A 22,724-nucleotide genomic window follows, 5' to 3' on the forward strand; every position below is an offset into this window, starting at 1 on the left:
GATGAACTAAAGAGGTGAATGCCATTACAGAATCCTCATTTCACAACTCCTCATGAAACAGATTCCCCGTTCTTAGTTTTTTCGGTAAAGTCACGTTGAAGAGAAACAACAAAATAATAAAATATATATAAAACAATAAAAATTCTCACGACGTTTCGACCATAACTCAAACGGTCGTCTTCAGGTGTATTGGTTCGCATAAATTTATTTGTAAACGGCGCATTTATTTATTTATAAAAAAATAAAAAAACGGTTAGCGCCACGCGCAACGATTTGGCAGTTTACCCAGGACTAGTCCATCTATATTCTGAAAAGAGGAGGGGGGAGACGAAATTTTTTATAATGTATGCTGTCTGAAAGCCACTGTAAGCGTGAACAATCAATTAAGACCTGAAATGGTTTATCAAATCTTTCCAATGATTGCTAAGATAGAATCCATCTTCTCGGTTGAAATTGTCTCTGTGCTTGTATATGTGGATAGCCTCATGAACGAATCTCTCATGGAAGCCAGATGGCTTACAAAGAACCTCTGTCTTGGAAAAGTCAATGGCATGTGAGCCTACTGAATTAGAACAATGATCTGCCACGGCCGAGGTGTTGGTCCTACCGTGTTTAAGGTCTGCTTTGTGTTCACGAATGCGGTCCGAGACATGGCGTTTGGTTTCTCCAATGTAACTACTACCACAGAGGCAACTTAGTTTGTAGACACCAGGGTATTGTATGTCCAGAATCACATCTTTTACAGACGGAACCAGATCACGGATTTTATGTAATGTGTTGAAACGGACCTGGATCTTGTGTTTATTCAAGATTTTGGAGATCTTTTTTGTGATCCCAGCAATGTAGGGTAAAGTGATGGTTTTGAAAGGCTCCTCAAGAGGGTTTTTCTTCATGGTTTGAGTGATAGCTTTGCAGATTGTATAGTCGGAGTAACCATTAGCCCTAAGAGCTTGGTGTACGTGCTTGAGTTCACTGCTTATGTGTTCCTGGTCGGATATGCATTGGGCTCTATGATACAGAGTCTTGATGAGAGAATTCTTCTGTGATGGATGGTGGTGGGAATCCGGTTTCAGATAAGCATCCGTATGGGTAGCTTTCCTGTAGACAGAGTGGCTCATTGAACCATCAGGTCTCTTTTTAATTAGGACATCCAAAAAAGGTATCTTGCCATCTATTTCAACTTTCATGGTAAATCTGATGGCTGGGTGTATGGAATTGATGTGGTCGAAGAATTGGTCTAGAGCAGGCCGGCCATGTGGCCAGATGACAAAAGTGTCATCCACGTACCTCTTCCATAAGGTTGGGCGCAGAGTGGCAGTCTGGATGGCGTCAGTCTCAAATTTCTCCATGAAAATGTTAGCTATAACTGGAGAAAGGGGGGAGCCCATTGGGGTGCCCTCAGTTTGTTTGTAGAAAGTTCCATTCCAAGTGAAGTATGTATTGGTTAAACAGTGTCTCACCAGGGGGGGTACCTCAGTGTTTAGTCCTTGATGAACTAAGTCTTCAATTATTGCAATGGTGTCAGGTACAGGAACCTTGGTGAATAAGGAAACTACATCAAAACTGACAAGCAGGTCGTCTGGGGACAGGGAAATACCCTTGATTGTCGATACCAGGTGAGTAGAATTTTGTACCGCAGAGGTGGTCTTTCCAGTGAAAGGACGCAGGATTTCAGATAAAAAACGAGCTAGTTTGTAGGTGGGGGAGCCGATAGTAGAGACTATGGGACGAAGGGGTGTATCTACTTTATGTATTTTTGGTAAGCCGTATAATCTTGGTGGCCTGGCAGCAGAAGGTTTCAACGAAAACTGTTTAGATTGATCAATTAATGCGGTTGAATTAGAAATTATTTTGTTGGTTTGTGTGACGAGGCTGTTGGTGGGATCTCTTTTATTTTTGTATAACTACCATCGTAGAGTAATTCTTTAATTTTGTTGTTGTATTCTATTTTATCCATGATGACAGTAGCATTGCCTTTGTCAGCTGAGAGGACTACAATATCATTCCTCTTTTTTAATTTATATAATTCAAAACGCTCATCTTTGCTGAGGTTGCTAGCTGGCATCTTAGCGTTTTTGAGGGTTGCAGCGATTTCAGATCTTGCTACGTCTGCAGCGATGTGACCCAGGCCCCTGAGAGCAACGTCTACTTGGGCAATTATATCATTAACTGGTATGTGTTTAGGTGTGACTGCAAAGTTTAGACCTTTAGCTAAAACGGATTTCAGACCATCGGAAATAGAACTGTTACTGCGATTAATTACGACTTTATTAACGTCTAACTTTTTGGTGTGTGGGTCCGGTCTTTTGTTGAAGAGGAGGTTAAATTTGGAAAAAGAGGAATGATATTGTAGTCCTCTCAGCTGACAAAGGCAATGCTACTGTCATCATGGATAAAATAGAATACAACAACAAAATTATAGAATTACTCGACGATGGTAGTTATACAAAAATAAAAGAGATCCCACCAACAGCCTCGTCACACAAACCAACAAAATAATTTCTGATTCAACCGCATTAATTAATCAATCTAAACAGTTTTCGTTGAAACCTTCTGCTGCCAGGCCACCAAGATTATACGGCTTACCAAAAATACATAAAGTAGATACACCCCTTCGTCCCATAGTCTCTACTATCGGCTCCCCCACCTACAAACTAGCTCGTTTTTTGTCTGAAATCCTGCGTCCTTTCACTGGAAAGACCACCTCTGCGGTACAAAATTCTACTCACCTGGTATCGACAATCAAGGGTATTTCCCTGTCCCCAGACGACCTGCTTGTCAGTTTTGATGTAGTTTTTTTATTCACCAAGGTTCCTGTACCTGACACATTGCAATAATTGAAGACTTAGTTCATCAAGGACTAAACACTGAGGTACCCCCCCTGGTGAGACACTGTTTAACCAATACATACTTCACTTGGAATGGAACTTTCTACAAACAAACTGAGGGCACCCCAATGGGCTCCCCCCTTTCTCCAGTTATAGCTAACATTTTCATGGAGAAATTTGAGACTGACGCCATCCAGACTGCCACTCTGCGCCCAACCTTATGGAAGAGGTACGTGGATGACACTTTTGTCATCTGGCCACATGGCCGGCCTGCTCTAGACCAATTCTTCGACCACATCAATTCCATACACCCAGCCATCAGATTTACCATGGAAGTCGAAATAGATGGCAAGATACCTTTTTTGGATGTCCTAATTAAAAAGAGACCTGATGGTTCAATGAGCCACTCTGTCTACAGGAAAGCTACCCATACGGATGCTTATCTGAAACCGGATTCCCACCACCATCCATCACAGAAGAATTCTCTCATCAAGACTCTGTATCATAGAGCCCAATGCATATCCGACCAGGAACACATAAGCAGTGAACTCAAGCACGTACACCAAGCTCTTAGGGCTAATGGTTACTCCGACTATACAATCCGCAAAGCTATCACTCAAACCATGAAGAAAAACCCTCTTGAGGAGCCTTTCAAAACCATCACTTTACCCTACATTGCTGGGATCACAAAAAAGATCTCCAAAATCTTGAATAAACACAAGATCCAGGTCCGTTTCAACACATTACATAAAATACGTGATCTGGTTCCGTCTGTAAAAGATGTGATTCCGGACATACAATACCCTGGTGTCTACAAACTAAGTTGCCTCTGTGGTAGTAGTTACATTGGAGAAACCAAACGCCATGTCTCGGACCGCATTCGTGAACACAAAGCAGACCTTAAACACGGTAGGACCAACACCTCGGCCGTGGCAGATCATTGTTCTAATTCAGTAGGCTCACATGCCATTGACTTTTCCAAGACAGAGGTTCTTTGTAAGCCATCTGGCTTCCATGAGAGATTCGTTCATGAGGCTATCCACATATACAAGCACAGAGACAATTTCAACCGAGAAGATGGATTCTATCTTAGCAATCATTGGAAAGATTTGATAAACCATTTCAGGTCTTAATTGATTGTTCACGCTTACAGTGGCTTTCAGACAGCATACATTATAAAAAATTTCGTCTCCCCCCTCCTCTTTTCAGAATATAGATGGACTAGTCCTGGGTAAACTGCCAAATCGTTGCGCGTGGCGCTAACCGTTTTTTTATTTTTTATAAATAAATAAATGCGCCGTTTGCAAATAAATTTATGCGAACCAACACACCTGAAGACGACCGTTTGAGTTATGGTCGAAACGTCGTGAGAATTTTTATTGTTTTATATATATTTTATTATTTTGTTGTTTCTCTTCAACGTGACTTTACCGAAAAAACTAAGAATATGAATTACTGCAGTCACGAAAGCTTTAAATAAAAATTTAAGATTCCCCGTTCTTACAATACAGAACTTGTCTCATCTGATACAGAACCCAAATCTCATGTGTCCTCAATATTTTTACTTCCTCTCAATCGTGAATACTACATTGTGGGAATCAACAGTGGTTGTAATTTAAATAGACTTGCCCTTGCTATAGGAATGTGTAATTTACTCAAGTAACTAATTTATGATGATCGATGGTGTTTGCTATATGCTAATTTATAGCAGGAGACACATTGTCTGAATGACCTCCCCAATACACATTTTTCTCAAGGTGCACTTCTGCGTGGAGACTCACTCTTGTCTCGTGGCCGACTCCATCTCCTCCTCCTCCGCGATGACGTCATTGGTGCCACCACTTTGATTGGGGAATTTTTCAGACAGGCGTGTTACCGCACAGTCACCCGCCGACTCCACTCCCCGCTCCGACTCCATTCCCCAATCCGAGTTCGAAGCCCACTCGCTCCCAGAAACTGAGCCTGCAGTATTCTGATTTGACCAAGTGGACTCCGAAGTCTGCCTCCTTGCAGTAGGGACTTGGCAATCTCCCTGGCTGAGACTGGAGACTGCCGAGAGGCTGCAGGCCGCCACCGGCTCCGTGTCCATGGCTGGGCAAGGCGGGAAGTTCGCTTGCGGTGGCACGGCCCTGCCGCCCCACAATAATGGGCGGTTGAGGGCCTCCGTGGGTGTGAGGCGACGTTGGGGATCCCACCTGCCAAGGAGGCAAACGGAGGGAGTCAGGTGCCTGTTGCATTCTAAAATCGCTTCATTGAATCGTGGTCTGGGGTGAAATGAGCAATTCTATCCTCAACACTTTTGTCAGAAACGATATTTATTTTAAAAAACGACGAGATGAAGAAACGATGCCCCGGTGTGACACAAAACTTTGCAGTCCTAGCCCAAACGACACGTGAGGTCTAAGATCGTTTCCAGTAATGTTGATGGTAGACGCAAAGTGATTTATATTTAATTATTTGTACGAGGTGAAATGTAGACAATAGTAACAAGTCTCTTACTAAAGGCACCCGCTGAGAAAATTGATGAACTTTTGATTGCGGGTTCCCAGAACCGCCTTCAAAGACACGGAGCACGGGACGATCCGTTTCCCGTTGACGACGGGGCGATTCTTTTTGTCTGTTTATCGGAGAGAGAAAAAGAGAGAAACACTGAATTAGTTGTGGCGATCAGTACAATGCGGCGGCGGTCCTTAACCCTCCAATTGCGATGTTTGCAAATATGATTCCATGTTGGCGGTCGACTACAGCCTGTCATCCCTCCAGGGTCGATAAAATTTGTAACCGTTTGTGAGACGTTTGCAGTAGTCGTGTGGAAAGGATGGCTCCTAAGCGTTAAAGTGAAATTCCCACTCTCAACTCTGGGCCACCGGAGGAGACGAGAACCTCCTGATACTTGTTTGAGCAAGGAGACACTTTGATGTTTATTTTAGTATTATATTATTATTTGCATCATTTGGAGAGGATGGTATTTTGTTGTACAAGCGTGCTTTTAAGCATAATATATTTCTCAATCAAGGACCCACAGTTTGTGTGGAGGGTTGTTCTCTGTGGTTGTTTTGTACTATGGTAGAACTGTTCTATGCTGATTTAGGATACCGTTGCATCTGGCACACAATTTTTTAAAATTGTGCTAAGTCATGCTGAAATATAAAAAAAAACCGCCACTCATCTTCATGAAAAATGTGATGGCCAGATTCCATGTAATTAATGCATACGTCCTCTGTTGGATTGCAAATCCCGATTGGTTTTCCAAATATACTGTGCTTCCTAAACATAACCGTTCCTTTTAAAGTATTTTTTTCATAAGACTCCTTACTGTCGCACTAATTCAACACGTACTGAAAAGTACGTTGCCAAGACCGTTGTGACTTTTAAACCCAAATAAAGCATAGTTCATTTTTAAATTACGCGAAGCAGTTTCCATGCCTTTCTATTCAAGCACAGAGCACGAGACACGCGGCTGCACGGCCATGACTCTCCGGGCAGTGACAGCAGCAGCAGCATCAACAGCTACGAACTGCAACACCACCACCTCACCACCCCCCCTGTCCACTCACCAAAGGAGATAATGTTGTGGGTCGAGGCGTCAATCATGGCTTTGGGTGGGAGCCCCAACATCTGAAACCAAGATCACAAGAGGGATGAGTTGGATGAGGTCCGTCGCTCGAGTGAACAGAGCGTACATACGCTGCACTTTGTCTCATTGAAACGTCGATGAACAATGAACTTTGCCTGCTCTTGTACATACTGTTTGCAGATATTTATCTCTATCATCAGGCGAAGCATACATATTTGGTCTTTAATTGATGACGTGGTTACTACGTGCGGCTTCGTTGCTCTCCAACACAGGCCCTGAAAGCCTCAGGGATTAACAACAAACCACAATAGTCATAACAATAGTAATCATTCCGAAGGACATCAGCCTGACGCTCTGATTCTCTGGTATTACTGATGAACCCGAAATCTCTCTTTACTTCTTTACTCATGCAAATGGTGCGTGATCATGCAGTGAACACGTCCACTCCTCTCCCGTGTACCGGCAGCTGAGCGACATTTTTTGACCAGTGAAAGGCCCAGAGGATGACGACAGCCCTGCACGTAACCAGCTTTGTCGCATGAGCCATCGCACAGCGGGTCTGTACGCTGGTGGATCGTCGTGCGCCATCAGTCATAACCAACCCCCTGCTGCTGCTGCTGTTGTTGTTTATCGTGGACTCCATCGTTGGTTCAAATTCGAATTAAACCCTCCCTCCTCCTTTATATGGCGCAGTTGGAACGGTCCCATGGGAAATATGACGCCCGGTTTGGTGGTGCCGTATCGGGCTCGAGGTTTGTTACAATAAAAAATACAGAATTCATCAGTATGTATATATTATAATAATTAATATTTGTAAGCCGCATTTAATCCGATGATCCCATTGCGCCCCGTGTATGGAAAGCAGGGAAATGAGACGACCAAAACGAGGAAATGAGACGACCAAAACTATGGGGAATAGGCCATTTTACCGAGGTGAGTTTTCATGGCGAGATTTAAATAGCTTTAAAAATTCTGTCTTGTTATCAGAGGCCAACGCGTTCCATAGTCTTGGAGCTGCACTGGCAAAAAGCCCGATCGCCCTCAGGAATTGAGACTTGACCTCAGAAAACTGAGTAGAAGATCTCAAGGACCTCATTGGTGTACATGAGTGGATCAGCTCTTGTAAGTATTGTGGGGCTAACCCACTGACAGCCTTGTAGCTCAACAGCAGGACCTTATAACCAACTGGATATATGCAATGGTGTTTTCCTACGCGTCAGATACCTGGATGAGATAGCCGATGTGGTCTTCCGAGCTTGTCTTGAAGAGCGGGTTCCGGAGGAGCATCTCGGCCACCACACATCCGAGTGACCACATGTCCGCGCTGCATGTGACCGGGAGCCCAAAGTACATTTCGGGGGCCATGTACCACATCGAGCCAAGACACCAAGCTCCTAGCAGCACACGGACAGACAGGTGACCAAACAAGGTGGCACTTGCACATTATTCACCTGTACTTGTGAAGTGCAGAATAGATGAGGGTATGCACACGCAGTCACGTATGGCACTCAAAATACGCACAAATACAAAGATCGCCCACGTAAATGCGTGTATCAGCTGGGTAGCACTTAGAAATGTAAAATATTTTCATTACACTGGTGCCAGCTATCATAGAGTGCAGCTGTCGTGTCGCGAGAGTTCTCTGCGGTGAGTAACAACTTCTTTAAAAGCAACGGCGCTGCGACGCCTCTCTGAATAAAATTAACGCCGAGCCACTTTGCGCGTTTCAAGATTCAGTGATGAACCGGGGACACCTACCACCACCCTGTAACGTGCAGACGTCTCGGAACGGGAAAAGGTTAAGTGAGGAATGAGGACAAAGGTACTTAGGGCTGCCATGCGATCTGTACATTTGCAAACGTAAATCACATGTAAATCACACGTAAATCAGCCATCCGCGACGAAAATTCCAATGGGATTGGCTACTGCCTCCAGACTTTCAATACCAGCAATCGATTATGAAAATTGTTACCGGTTTACTGGTACTTGTTTGACAACTACCCTCCTCAAAACTGGGAGGTTGAGAGTTGAAATCCTGGCCAAATGATTGACGAAATGTAACGTTTGAAGGGTATCAGTGTCACTACCACACTTTTTTTAAGCGGTGCTAACCACCACACCACCACAGCACGAAGACAAAGACCCCCCCATATAGCTTAAACAGGCTCGTAGCGCAGCGTGTTAACCGTTAACACCACCGCTCCCCACAAACACTGTGACACGCACACACACATGCTGCTACACACGTACACACACACAGGGCAGCTAGATCACTCACTTGGGCAAGTCTCGCTGATGCTCAGGCCAAAATCCGTGAGCCTGATATTGCCACTGATGTGGTCTTTGACCAAGATGTTTGCCTGCAAAAATGACAGAGTGGTTGTCAGTGAAACTCGTGATGTGTCGGTGAGATTGCGTCTTGTTGAATTGGTTCATGGCGGTTTACTCAAGGATTTCATGTACTCATTTTTGTTGAACACTTACTGCCCTTTGTAAATGTAATCATGCTTAAAGATCTCCCTACCCCATGCCGTGTTAATCAAGGGGGTTGTATGGCCATACCTCACCATGCTGCTCAGGGGGCTGTTGAAGGCAATGGGATCCAGGACCGGTTCAGATATCATCCAAACCCTGGTTTAAGCCGTGGCCAGAAATCGAATTCGGGTCATTAACCTCTGAGTGCAGTTTGCGAACTACCGCACCACTGCTAAGCCCATCATTTAGCTTTGGCATTCGGAATTGTTGCTTAGGGCAGTGGTCGTTGTTGTTTAACGCAAATTAGAAAATATTAAATGTTCCACGGAGCGTTGGTTGTTGAGAGCAAACAGAGATCCACGTGAAAAGTTGTATTTCTATGCAAGTTTTGGCTATCTGTGTTTATGAAATAGCAAGTCGTGGCATGAGTGTTGTTGCGGTGTAGAATAAGATATCTCGAAATCCTGTTACTAAGGTTTCCAAGAGTGTTCTCATTTTCTACAACTGCACGAACTGAGGCACTAACTCCATACTGACGGACAAAAGACGCAGCGGGCTGCTTAGTTTACTAACCGGCTTCAGATCCGCGTGAATGATGTGCATCGCCTTCAGCTTTGCCAGGGCCCGCAGCATGGAGCCCACGTACGGCTTCAATTCCGTCATGTATAAGCCATAGGTCTCGTCCAGCTTCTGGAGGAGGTCTCCGCTGCGTGACGGCACAAAACGTGAACGGTTACAGTTTCTTCTGGCTTGTGACCCATTCCCTGATTGGCCCCTTGAACGGGAGCACACGTGCTTGACTGAGGCAAAGCCGCACGGAGTAACCATACAGGGTTGCCGCTCAACTCAAAAGATAGTCAATGAGGCAGGAAGGCATTATAAAGAGTTATGTCTGACCATGGAGCCGCGTACAAATACAATAATTCTAGGGCATTCTGAAAGCCTACGGACATTTATTCTACATCCAAATGATTCATGTGTGTGAACACACGGACGCATCGGTGTTTGGGGGAGCGGTGGTGCGGCGTTTAGCGCGTTGCTCTACAATTCCCGCTCACGGCCAAGACCGGTGACGATTATCTGAACCAATCCTGAGCCTCCCCTAGATCGACTCAGCCTCAAATGAGTACCTGGTGCGGTGTGTAAACATCGCCACTGGGGAGACAAAGGCTGCCGGGCGTGGTGCTGCCCACCCACCCCCTCGTGTGCCTTGCCCGTCTTCATAGGTGCTACTTGCTAACAGCACTTGCCCCAACAATCTTCTCAGGCTATACTGGTTAATCTTTGTCTTTGGATCGGTGTTCATCGGACGCCATGACACTCACCTGATGAGCTCCAGGACGACGCAGTTGTGTCCCCGGAAGGTGAAGTTGTCCAGGAGGGTGACGATGTTGTTGTTGTCAGGGTCCCCCTTGCTCTGCAGGATCTTCATGATCTACAACTCCAGCTGCTGTCTCTTGTTGTTGATGCTGTGGGGTGGGGGGGAGAACGCACGGAATGAGAGTTGTCACCTCGCTCTGAGCATCGCAACACGCAGGGGCGGAGGCAATGCTCATTCACCCTCCACGAGTGGTCCTAAGCCAAGAGTGTGAATCCCACTGGCTGAGGGAACCATTAAACACACCGTGAACACGCTGTTTGTGTTTAGTTTGTTGCCCTTCCTCTGCACCTCCGATTAGCATGGTCGGTTACATACGGTGCGAAAGAAGTTGAACATTACATACTTACAATGAATGTCAGAATCGGCATGTGTATTTATACTGGAGGAATTTGATGAGCTGCAAATAACTTTTTCACAGATATAATTATATAATTTCATATTTTTTTCTCTTTAAACCAAAGTCACAAATATGCACACATTTTAGATTTTGGACTAAAATTGGGGGTGGGTGGGGGGGGGGCAGCTGCATACATTTGTATTCATTTGTGATCTCTGTGTGTGGCTAAATGTGATCTATGACACGAGTTACAAGGCGATATAAGTTATTTGGGCTAAGGACAGGCATAGGGAGATTAATTTAGTGTCTGACGAATGCACAGCAATGAGGAAGCTGGCTTAAAATAATGTTAAAGTGGACACCACTACAGATTATCGTTCTGTATGTTTACTGTATAGATGTGTGCTGTCTGCTCGTATTAAAGAAACGAAGTAGTTGACTATCGTTTAAAATATTACATCAATAAAATATTTATTTTGGGTGAATATTGTTGCTGAGGAGCAGTTATGTTAACGTGTTAAGATGGTGATTTTATCTCAAAGTGATTCCCATCCGATATTTTGAGGGGGTAATTGACGAAAGTAACAGGCCTCATATCATCGTGGGAGAGGAATATTGGCGGGCGTATTGCGTCTCTGTACAAGGATTGTTGTTGTTGTTGTCACGGTAAACTCTCAGTGACAGTGGTGTGCTACGTGGAGCAAAATCCCAACGTGAGGCTGAAGAGGAGGTGGACGAGGTGGTGACACCGCCGAGAGGAGGAGCAGGAGGAGAGCCATCAGGGGTGGCCAGGCCTTGCCGAGAGGATCTCAAGGAGCGCTCCCCCCCCCCCCCCCATTGACACCACAAGGGAGGAGGAGGGAGCAGACATCGCGGAGTTGCCGCTCATCTCCCGTAGCAGCAGCAGCAGCAGCCAGAGAGCCCCACCACGACTGCCGTGCCACGCGACTGTCACTGCGACTCCGGGAGTCGGGGCTCTCACCACCACCACCACCGCCGCCGCCCTTCTGCGTCGACTCACAGCGGAGCTCCACAGCAGCAGCAGCAGCAGCGTGACCCCTGCCGACCCGCGCGGTCTTCTACGCCGTCTTCTTGCGCGGCGGGGACATTGAGTTTGCGGCTCCTTACGGCGTACGGACGTTTCAATAGGGGTTAAAAAACACAATGTCTCTGTGTGGTGTTTCTCCCTTGTCATGGGGACTTTGTAGGATGAACGGTGGAGATTGTTAAGGGGTGACCAATAATGTCTGAATTGGTCTGTAATAAGGTAGGGCACTGATAAGGTAATGACGACACGTGTGCACTAGCGATGAGAACATTGACGCACTTTTGTCGAAGCGTTACTGAGTTTCAAGTCTCTGTTCCCGACAGTTTTGTTTGGTGGAGGGGATATTTGGGGCCTCCTGACAAAGACTTTTCTAGCTAAGCTCTACTAACATCGTAGAGTAACAACAACAACAGCAGCAGCAGCACTGTCCTCATAATAGAAACACTCCTCCTCCTCGTTCACACGTGCGTGCATTCACTTACTGCCACCTAGACACCGCTGGAACTTGTGCAGAGACATTTCGTGAGGTTCAAATGTCAAAGTTTGTGCTCAGAGAGCCAGCCGGAGCCGTCGAGAGTTTGCGGATTGGCGATGCCTTTGTCGAGGCAAGACGCAGCCACACTCGGGCACAATTAGAACCTTTAGATAACTGCAATTGTCTGAGGACTTTGAGTGCACGAGTTATGTGAAACAGTTCTCGGTGGCAATTGTTATTTTGTTAGTTTTAGATGTTTGTTTGGCCTCCTCCATACAATTGTCCTACTGGTGGTGTATTTAATGGGCTGTGAGCTGCTGTTGGTCATTGCTGGTCGATGATGATGATGTGTGGATGTTCAGAGTTGGGACGTGGCGGTGGTGGGGAGGTGAGGACAGAGAACTTTGGGCATAACCCCCCTGACTCTACTCCACATTATCATCATCACATTCAACCTCCTCATTATCTCGCTGCTGCTGCTGCTCATCATCATCATAGACTTCACAAGGCAGCAACAGCAGCAACAGTAGTAGGATGTGTGGGGTGGTGGGTCCCTTGTGTTTCGGCTCTTAGCAATGTGATCACAAGTTCCACATCGATACCCACACACGCCTCAATAACATTTTTTGGCGGGAAAGTTTATTTAAAATCTTTATTTAAAGCAGTCCTGGGCACAATGTGAGGAGATATGTGTTGCTGGATGTTGCTGTGCTCGTGGATATGAAAGAAAAGCGAGACCACTGTGTGTTGTAAGGACAACATTGTGGTGCTCACTCTGTGAGGAGTTTGTGTGCACCTTCCCAGGCAGGGTCGCCATCCGAGCCCCGTGGTCTCATCGCGGCCTACCTAAGTATTGCTTCCTGCGTGTCTGCCGCATTATTACCGCTGATTTAAGTTGTCGCTGTCCAGCTCATTATATGACCGCTCCATCTTCGTGAACCAGCGTGTTGGGACGCTAATTCACTACTTTGAAGGAACAAACGCGTGTTGTAGGATGTGGCAGTGCATTTGTCTGCGTGGTTGTTGATACTGCGAAGGGGCAGTGGTGGCTGCTGAAGTGCGACTTCTGGAGCTTCTTCCTCCTCCTCATCCACACATTATTTTAAGTACACCACAGTACTTACAATAATTATTAGTCCATCTGTGGGTTGTATGAATGTCTCCTAACGCCGTGTTGGTCACAGGAAGTATTTGACTATACTTCACCATTCCTGGTGGGTGATGGCCGGGGAAAGCCCTCCGATTCTATCCACCACACGGGGAATGTTAACAACACGCACTGCGCTTCTGGTCAAATAACTCGCACGGCATGGCAAGGCCCTCATCCAGCAGTGGATGGACCAGGGCTGCCCACGCTGCCTGCGTTGTGTTTGTGAGCGAGGGTGTGGGGAGCGGTGGCGCAGCGGTTAGCGCTACGCTGCGCTACGAACCCGGCGACCCGAGTTCGATTCCCGCTCACGGCCACCAACACCGGTGACGATTATCTGAACAGGTCTTGGGCCTCCCCTAGGTCGACTCGGCCTCAAATGAGTACCTGGTTGCTGTGTGTAAACATCGCCAATGGGGGAGACAAAGGCGGCCGGGCGTGGTGCTGGCCACCCACCCCCTCGTGTGCCGTGCCGGCCTTCGTAGGTGCTCGCTAACAGCACTTGCCCCTACAGTCTGTTAAGGGTTCACTGGGGATCTTTGTTTTTGTTTGTTAGTCTGTGTGAGTCTGTGAGTGAGTTACTTTGTGAGTTCATGTGAGTTACTCCGAGTCTGTGTGTGTTACCCGGTGAGACTGAGTTGAGTGGGAGTGACTGTGAGTTACTGTGTAAGTCTGTGAGTGTGTGAGTTACTCTGAGTCTGTGTGAGTCTGAGTGAGTCTCCGAGTGTCTGAGTGAGTGAGTGACTCTGTGAGTCTCTGAGTGAGTGACTGTGAGTCTCTGAGTGAGTGACTCCGTGCGTCTCTGAATGTGGCTCTGTGAGTCTGTGGCTCTGAGTCTCTGAGTGAGTGACTTTGTGAGTCTCTGAGTGAGTGACTGTGAGTCTCTGAGTGAGTGACTGAGCGTGAGTCTCTGAGTGTGGCTCTGAGCCTCTGAGTGAGTGTCTGAATCTCTGAGTGTGGCTTTGTGAGTGCGTGCGAGTTTCTGAGTGAGTGACTGTGAGTCCCTGAGTGAGTGACTGAGCGTGACTCTGTGAGTCTCTGAGTGCGTGTTACTCTGCGAGTCTGTGTGTGTGTCAGAACTAGTATGTGAGTGTGAGTCTGTGTGTGAGTTACTCTGTGAGTCTGTGAGTGAGTCTGTGGGTCTCCTTGAGTGAGTGTGAGTCTGTGTGAGTGACTGTGATTCTCGGAGTGACTCTGTCAGTCTCTTGAGTGTGGCTCTGTGAGTCTGAGTGAGTGACTCTGTGAGTCTCTGAGTGTGGCTCTGTGAGTCTGAGTGAGTGACTCTGTGAGTCTCTGAGTGTGGCTCTGTGAGACTGAGTGAGTGACTGTGAGTCTCTGAGTGTGGCTGTGAGTCTGTGGCTCTGTGAGTCTGAGTGAGTGACTGTGAGTCTCTTGAGTGTAGCTGTGAGTCTCTTGAGTGTGGCTCTGTGATTCTAAGTGAGTGATTGTGAGTCTCTGAGTGTGGCTCTGTGAGTCTGAGTGAGTGACTGTGAGTCTCTGAGTGTGGCTCTGTGAATCTGAGTGAGTGACTCGTCATCACCATCGTCATCAACATCATCATCACCGTCGTCACCATCTTCATCACCACCTCCATTACCCAGGTGCCATGGGGTGACACACTGAGATGGGATGGGTAGCCAGCACCACGCCTGGCCGCCTTTGTCTCCTCTCATTCACCGAACCTGGATACTCATTTTAAGGCAGAATAGACCTGGGATGGGACCGAGATTGGTTCAGATACTCGTCACCGATGTTGGCCGTGAGTGGGAATAGAACTCGGGTCGCCGGATCCCGTCGCACGGTGCGCTAACCACTTCGGCACCGCTCCCCATGTAATCCTCACTTCAAGCACACACCTCATCACCGACACAGCTTCCACATCGTCATATCCAACACTCCTCCCCCAGCCCCATCGCTTACAACACTCTCACCCCTTCCCTCTCCACAATGCCGATGCAACTCACACTCCCCACACCTCCCATGCTCCCACCAGCAGCTTCCACTCCCGATGACGCCTCCTCACAATACCCCTTCACTCCCTCCCATCGGACCGCCATTCTCAAACTATAACTTTTAAACTAAACTATATTTTGATTTAAAGCTTTCGTGAATGCAGGGATTCATATTCTTGGTTCTTTCGGTAAAGTCACGTAGAAGGGAAACAAAATAATAAAAATATAAAACAATAAAATTCTCACGACGTTTCGACTGCAACACAAGCAATCATCATCACCTGATGATGATCATCATCACCTGATGATTGCTTGTGTTGCAGTCGAAACGTCGTGAGAATTTTATTGTTTTATATTTTTATTATTTTATTGTTTCCTTTCTATGCGACTTTACCGAAAGAACCAAGAATACAAACTATATTTTTTTTATTTTACCAGTTTGAGGCCCCACTGAGCTATGGAGCTATTTTTCAGAAGCAACCTGGCTATCACAAATGTTATCTTCAACGAAGTGGCTTATCCCGTGGAAATGTATAGAGGCCAAATGTTCTAAACGCGTGATGTTTATTCTAAATGTAGTGAGAGAGACATGCAACCTCAAAATATACAGCAGGCGACAGGGTCGGGATTGAATCCACGGCCTCCTGCGTACCAGGCGAGGTAGTTAACATATTGCCACTGTGGTGCCCTGTGGTCACGTGAGGCCTACCACTTCTGAATGGCTTGTGATGCATATTTGAACATTACTGCAAGCGTCTTAGCCTCATTCATTAGTCAGGTATTCGAAGGGAATATTGTCATTTGGTAACGCTATTTCAAATATCGCTCATTTAACGTTCAATTTTAATGCAATGCAATTGAGGGACTTTGTGGAGTCTTGTCGTGGTCTGGAGCTGTGGTTGTTGTGTTGCTACCTTGCCCAAGCTTGCATTTGTTGACAAATTGGCAGGAATGTATGTACTTTGTATTTTTAGCAATTTGCTTACATTTTCTCCATCTTGCCTCTCATCGGTTTTGGAAATAGCTCGCTGACCCTCCCCTACTGGACATATGTGAAAAAGATCTTCATAGCTCATCGGATTCCTCCAGGATATAAAATAGATTCTTATTCTGATTAATCAGTGGCGCTGCGAACAACCTATTCCCTCTATTGCTGCGGGAATCTGCATCCACACATGATCAAGCACCCCTGTCTAATGCAATACACGTGGTTCCTTTGTCATAGGCATGTAATTCTGCACCCCTGTCTAATGCAATACACATGGTTCCTTTGTCATAGGCATGTAATTCTGCAAATGTGCAGAAATGTCTACCGTATGCGACTTACTCCAGACAAGGTTAGACTATTAAACGTGAACTGTTGTGACACGTCTAATGTGTATTGTGTGGTCGTTAGCACAGAAAGATGCATCTGGTAATGTCCTAATGGACCAAAAATAGTAAAAAGGAGGCTGGGTCAGTGTTGTTCAGAGTGACCACCATATACAGACTCTTGTACGTACAAACGAGTTCGGTTCCATAGGTCTGTTCGTAAGTCGATTTGTTCGTGAGTCCAACTTTACTCCCGTTGATTTCAAACACGTTTTACGGCTTGTACACTAAACACGGGGAATGGCTTTAACAGTTGCCTCTGGTTCTTCACGTTCTGCAGATGTAGATGCCACCATCACCACCTATTGTGCGGTGGTTGAACTTGCGACTCTCGGTCCGAACAGGAAACTGGACATACGGACAGGTTTGATCATATCTCTGAAAGTTCGTAAGTCGAATGTTCGTAAGTAGAGGAGTCCCTGTGTAGTGGCATAGAATCGTAATGTAACAGCATAGCGCCTGCTGCTGGCAGGGAAAGGGATCTGAGGCTTACGGCCCTGACGTCAGCAGGCCAGGTTATACACAAGAGGGGGATCTAGGGAAAGGTCGCAGAAGGGGCACTGAATTCATAATGATACAATAATTCAGTAACACTGTACAAGTGTACAGCACGTCAGATCATTACATGGCCTAACCCTGGTTGGAAACACCGTGGGAGTGAAGAAGAAGATGGATTAATAATCATTATTTACATTTGTAAGGTGCATTTCATCCGTATGCCACCAGACTTAAATTGGAGTGTCTAAATTCCCTTTGCCCACCAGAATGAACAGACCTCATCTTTCCCACCCCTGCAGACTTGGTATTAAAGTAGATACATGCTAATGTTTACAAAGTAACGGACTCTTGACCAATTTCATTTCCACATAAATCAATCATTCGGAAATAGGCCCCACTATACCCCACCGACTACAGCACTCTAATCTTGCCTCCTCGTTTTGCCTCTTCCACCTGCCTCATGCTCGTCAGCACCGCCTTTCGTGCAGCCATGCGGGTGTGAGGTCATCATCACGAGAGGCCGTGCACTTCATCGTTCGCACGTGGCGGAGGAACCACTGAAGTCAAACGTTTACATACGTGCGGTTTAGTGGGGTCATTTCCGAGCGAACTCGGTTTGAAAGTGTTTATCGTTGAATGTGGAAGGGTTTGGGTTAGTTTTCGGGTTACCACCTGTTCCACTATGGAGATCAAACCCAGACCTATGTTTCAGTCTGTCTAGGTCTGTCAACAACCATGCAGTAGTAAAGTTCAGCACAGTACCGGTACCAGATCTCGGTACAAATTAATTCATGCCACCCAAACACAGATGCCAATTCACAGACTGTCTCGGCTGGACCGGGACAGGAGGTAACCCAAGGGTAGTGGGAGGATAACCGCTTTGTGAGCTATTTGTAAGTAATGCGTTTAGAGTATTTGGCTACTATAAATTTCCACGTGATAAGCCACTTCGTTAAGCTATAATTTGTGGCCAGGTCGCTTCTGAAAAAGAGCTATATAGCTCTCAATGGGCTTTACCTGGTAAGTAAAAAATAGTTTACTTTAATGGTATACATACTTGAATTTTACTGCGGATGTTTTAAAACATGTCCTGTCTAACTGTCAACTTTGTTTGAATTTCAGTGGGAGAAGATGCTTCTCACACAGACGTTAAAGCAGGTACCAGAGTCCACCTGAAGCTACTGCAGTGTGCGCCTCATATAGGATTCCATCCATTACTGTTGGTGCGATGGTTTGGATTTTCAAGTTGAAATCTCCTAGTTCATTTTATTTTTACCCAGGCGATAACGCAATTGTCAAGGGTAGTCCTGTTTGGAAGAGGCATCATTGTCTCTTGAGTTCCACATCTTGGAGAGGATGTGATTAGTCAGCATCGATGCCATTGTAGTTGGTGTCACGCATCATGCGTGCATTCTTAAATTACTGACGCCGACTGAAGACTGAAGATGCAAGTGTGCCATCTGACAATGATAGTTATGAAGCCATTTTTTGCCATTGCCAATCTTCCTTTGTGCTCTGTCAGAGTCTGGGATAACACTGCCTTGGTGAAGTCCCCTGGACTTGTGTAATTTCTGTATCAATTTTTTTTTTCATTTTGAAACCTCTGCTCCACTTCCTGCAATTGCATCCATCTGCACCTCCGATTAGCACGGCTGGCTGATGTACGGCGCGAAAGAGGTTCAACGCACATACCTACAAGGAGTGTAAATTCATACGGTGCCAGAAACTCTGCACGAGTTCGTGCCGCGTTCTCCCGATGTTGCCGTCGATGTTTGTCCAGCGACAAGCCATTCGTTGCCACGCGCGAACCTGTCTCACCTCCACAATCACAGGGCCGAGTGCGTGACGTGTCCGGCAAGCCGTGTGATGTGTCTGCGGATGATAATCTTCAGCAGAGGCCTGTGCCTTCTCCCACAGACGCCGCGCAACTGACGCCGCTCCCAGCACCGCCGACCTCTGCTTCCCCGGCCACGGCCACGGGGAGTTCCTCTCCTCTGCTGGACACCCCGTGTGCTGGACCTGCTGCTCCACCACACTTGCCTGCCCACTACACAGGCACAAAGAGGTACGGGCAGAACTAATGCATAAATGCTTTCAACATAAGTTGGAGAGAGCTGAGCCTTTCTAGGAATTTGGCAATGCTTTCCCACCTGTGACTGCTCCCGATATATGACTCGAGAGCATGTAGGTTTTGCTTGCAGGCCACACACACACACATGAATTATGTGTTTGGTATTATCTCATGGAAAATAATAAGTTGCACAAGGGCCAGGGTCATGCCCCATTCATTCTGAACGATTAAACCAAACTGACCCACGTTCACACACGAGAGCAGAGAGGTTGGCTGCAGGGTGACGCACGCGAAGAACGCGTCGCTGTGAAAGAGTTAGAAGGTTCCCCTTCGTACCTTCTTACTCTCCCACCCCCCTCCTTCCGGTCAGGTTATTTTGAAGTGTCGTTGTCACGCGAGGACGTGGACCGAGACAGCGCGTGGAACCAGTGCCTGCGCTCCGAGATCCCGGGGCTCTTCCTGCTGACCCTGCACACATTTACCGTGAGTCGGCACAGATGTGACCTCTCGACTGGGGCTGCCACCTGTCTGCGTTTGACCCCCGGACAGTGTTCGGGTGGCTGCAGGAATTGATTTGGGCCAAGATCTGGTACCCCGGGTATAGCTGTGGTTGAATTTTATTACCGTGAACTGCACAGTTTTAACAATAGACCTGGGCTCGCTGAGAAATGTGCCTGGGTTTGCTCTGTCGTGGAAATGGTGGCAACTGTACTTGGGGCATCGGCACGTTTATTCGCGCTCCGGCTCCATTTACACCGAGAGTCACATGCTTGTCTCGTGTGGGGAGTGGTGGTGTAGCTGTTAGGGGGCATCCATTTAGTATGTATGCATGGAGGGGGGAGGAGGGGTTAACCCAAATGCGTACGCTTGCGTATGGGGGGTCTACTGACAATGTGTAAGCCGACTGCAACGGCATGAATCTGCCCATCGCAGTGACATGGGGAAGTAATTGCTTCCGACAAAGGCGTTCTATGACCTTTTAAATCGTACTCAGGTTTGAGAACGGGGACAGTTTGCATTCATGATCCTGAATCATAACAATTCCTTGACTCTCCGGCAGTGGTGAATCGTTCCAACCATGGTTTTTTATTTCGTGGAATATCACTTGCTGTACTCCACGCGGTGAGTGCTTTGTGTAGATAAGAATCATGTTATGTAGAGAATATAAATCTAATTCAGTACCTCTATATGTCTCCCACAGACAAGCGGGGAGACAGCAGCCAGGCGGTGAGCCGGCACTCCCAACAATCGCCCAAGATCTGCGGTTCTCTTTACATTCCGATATTTGCAGCCACTTACTGAGTGTTTACATGTGGGGGGAAACCAGTACACTCGCAGAAAACGAACGAATGTGAGCAAGGGGGCAACGTTCTATCCCGTGCAGATGGAAAGGATTCCACAGTTGTGTTCCACTGCCTCCTGGCAAGCCAGGGTATGACTCATCCTCGATGCCCACCGGAAGGGAGATTGCACACTTGCAATTGAATTCCCTGAGATTATTTATATCATGGGGTAGGCAGTGACAAAGCCCCTGACTCACTTAACACGAACATGCGGTCCAGTGCATTGTACGTGCAAGGATACTCGCTTTCCAAAATGTATGAATGTGTGTTGAACTTGAATCTTGACTTAAAGCTTTCGTGACTGCAGGAATTAATATTCTTTGGGTCTTTCGATAAAGTCACGTAGATAGAACAATAAAATAATAAAAATAAAGTGAATACAAAATAATAATACAAATATCACGACGTTTCGATCGCAACACAAGCAATCGTCATCATTTTTCTCCTGATGACGATTGCTTGTGTTGCGATCGAAACGTCGTGATATATTTTACTTTTTTATTCACTTTCTTTTTATTATTTTATTGTTCTATCTACGTGACTTTACGGAAAGACCCAAAGAATATGTGTTGAACTTCTTTCGCAGTGTACGTAGCCAACCGTGCTAATCTGTGGTACATTAACACCTTGCCACAAATGCCCTGTTGCTTATGAGCACAGCCACTCAAATGAATCAGGCGCAAGGTTTGCGTGATTAATGCTTACAAAGTGGGGTCTATAATGAACAATATGGCTGAAGCTCGAGTTCTATTCATTTAAAACCAAACGTGTTTCTTACCAACCATACCTGGTGTTTGCACACAGATACAGATTATGGGCGATGCGTTCTACACCACGGAATGCGCTGTTGCAATGTGCAGCCACAGCTGCTGCAAAAATATTTGTCTCGGTTTGATCCACTGAACAATATCCACTGACCACACCGCACGCGCAACAATGATATAACTATGAACAAAAATATGAATAAATTAATATGGTTTATTAAATATATTGCACGTAAGAAAATACAGCAATAGACGTAAAAATACATGGCAGTTTAACACGTAGGCTTTCGCGACAAATATCCATAATACAGGTTTTATGGGTTGGATCGCGTAAATATATAAATGTGTCATTATGAGACCTCCTTTGCCAGTCGCAAGATATAGTAATAGGTTTTTACCCTTTTATCTGGCACCAAAACTGACACCGTTATACAAGAGATCATGTTTGCAATAACCACAACACAAGCAGTCAAAATGCAAACAAAAAGAGACAACTCTGATAATGATATACACTGTCCTTGAAGTTGATTGGTCCACACCCGAGACGGCTTTTCTTAGAGCCTAGTCTCCACTGGTGTTGGACCAGATGACGCCAAAAGGCATACAACTCAAAAACAGCGCACTATCAGAGTATTGAGAGCTCGGGGTATGAATTTTCATTATGATACCTCCTTTGCCAGTAGCAAGATATAGTAATATTTTTTACCCTTTTATCTGGCACCAAAACTGACACATTTATACAAGGGATCATGTTTGCATAAAGGTGTCAGTTTTCGTGCCAGATAAAAGGGTATAAACCTATTACAATATAAATGTGCCGTTAAACCCGCCACCACCCGACAGCCAAACTAGTAAGGGTTGTCACGTAAACAGAACATGCCAATTCATCACTAGTACAGCACACCGGTGTGTGGTGTGTTGGAGAGCCAAGCCACAACATTTACCATCGGAGTACGACGTTTCAGTAATTACAACTAGCTTCTTCAGGCAACAGCAAGATTTGGGAGAAGTCCACCTGTTTAATTCCTTATATAGAGGCGTAGATGTGATGACAACACTTGTGCTCTCTTTGAGCGCAAAGTGGGGGGGGGGGGGATTAATGAATCAACGTACATTATTATACATGCACATTATGCTAGCCCATTGATCTTGTACTTAGTGTCCATTGTGTGTACTAAAATAGCCGTACAAACGGTAATTTGATTATTCTCTTCCATGCAGCACTAAGTCGGTAGCTATCCAAACGATTACAATTATTTTTATTTATTTAAATGTCGATAGATTATGTAATTAGTCTTGGCTAGTAGTAACAAGTTTTGCACAGAACTTCAACATTATCAAAATCAATTGATTGTCCTTGTGGGCACGCGTGTTCTGCTACTGCTGACAGTTGTATTTGTGAGCATTTCATATTTCTGTGGTGTTCTTTTAGTCTCGTGCTGATCATTCATCCTGTT

The sequence above is a fragment of the Petromyzon marinus genome, chromosome 37 (genome assembly GCF_048934315.1).
Source record: "Petromyzon marinus isolate PM22_M1 ecotype Great Lakes invasive population chromosome 37, UKy_Petmar_22M1.pri1.0, whole genome shotgun sequence".
Classification (NCBI taxonomy): Eukaryota; Metazoa; Chordata; class Hyperoartia; order Petromyzontiformes; family Petromyzontidae; genus Petromyzon; species Petromyzon marinus.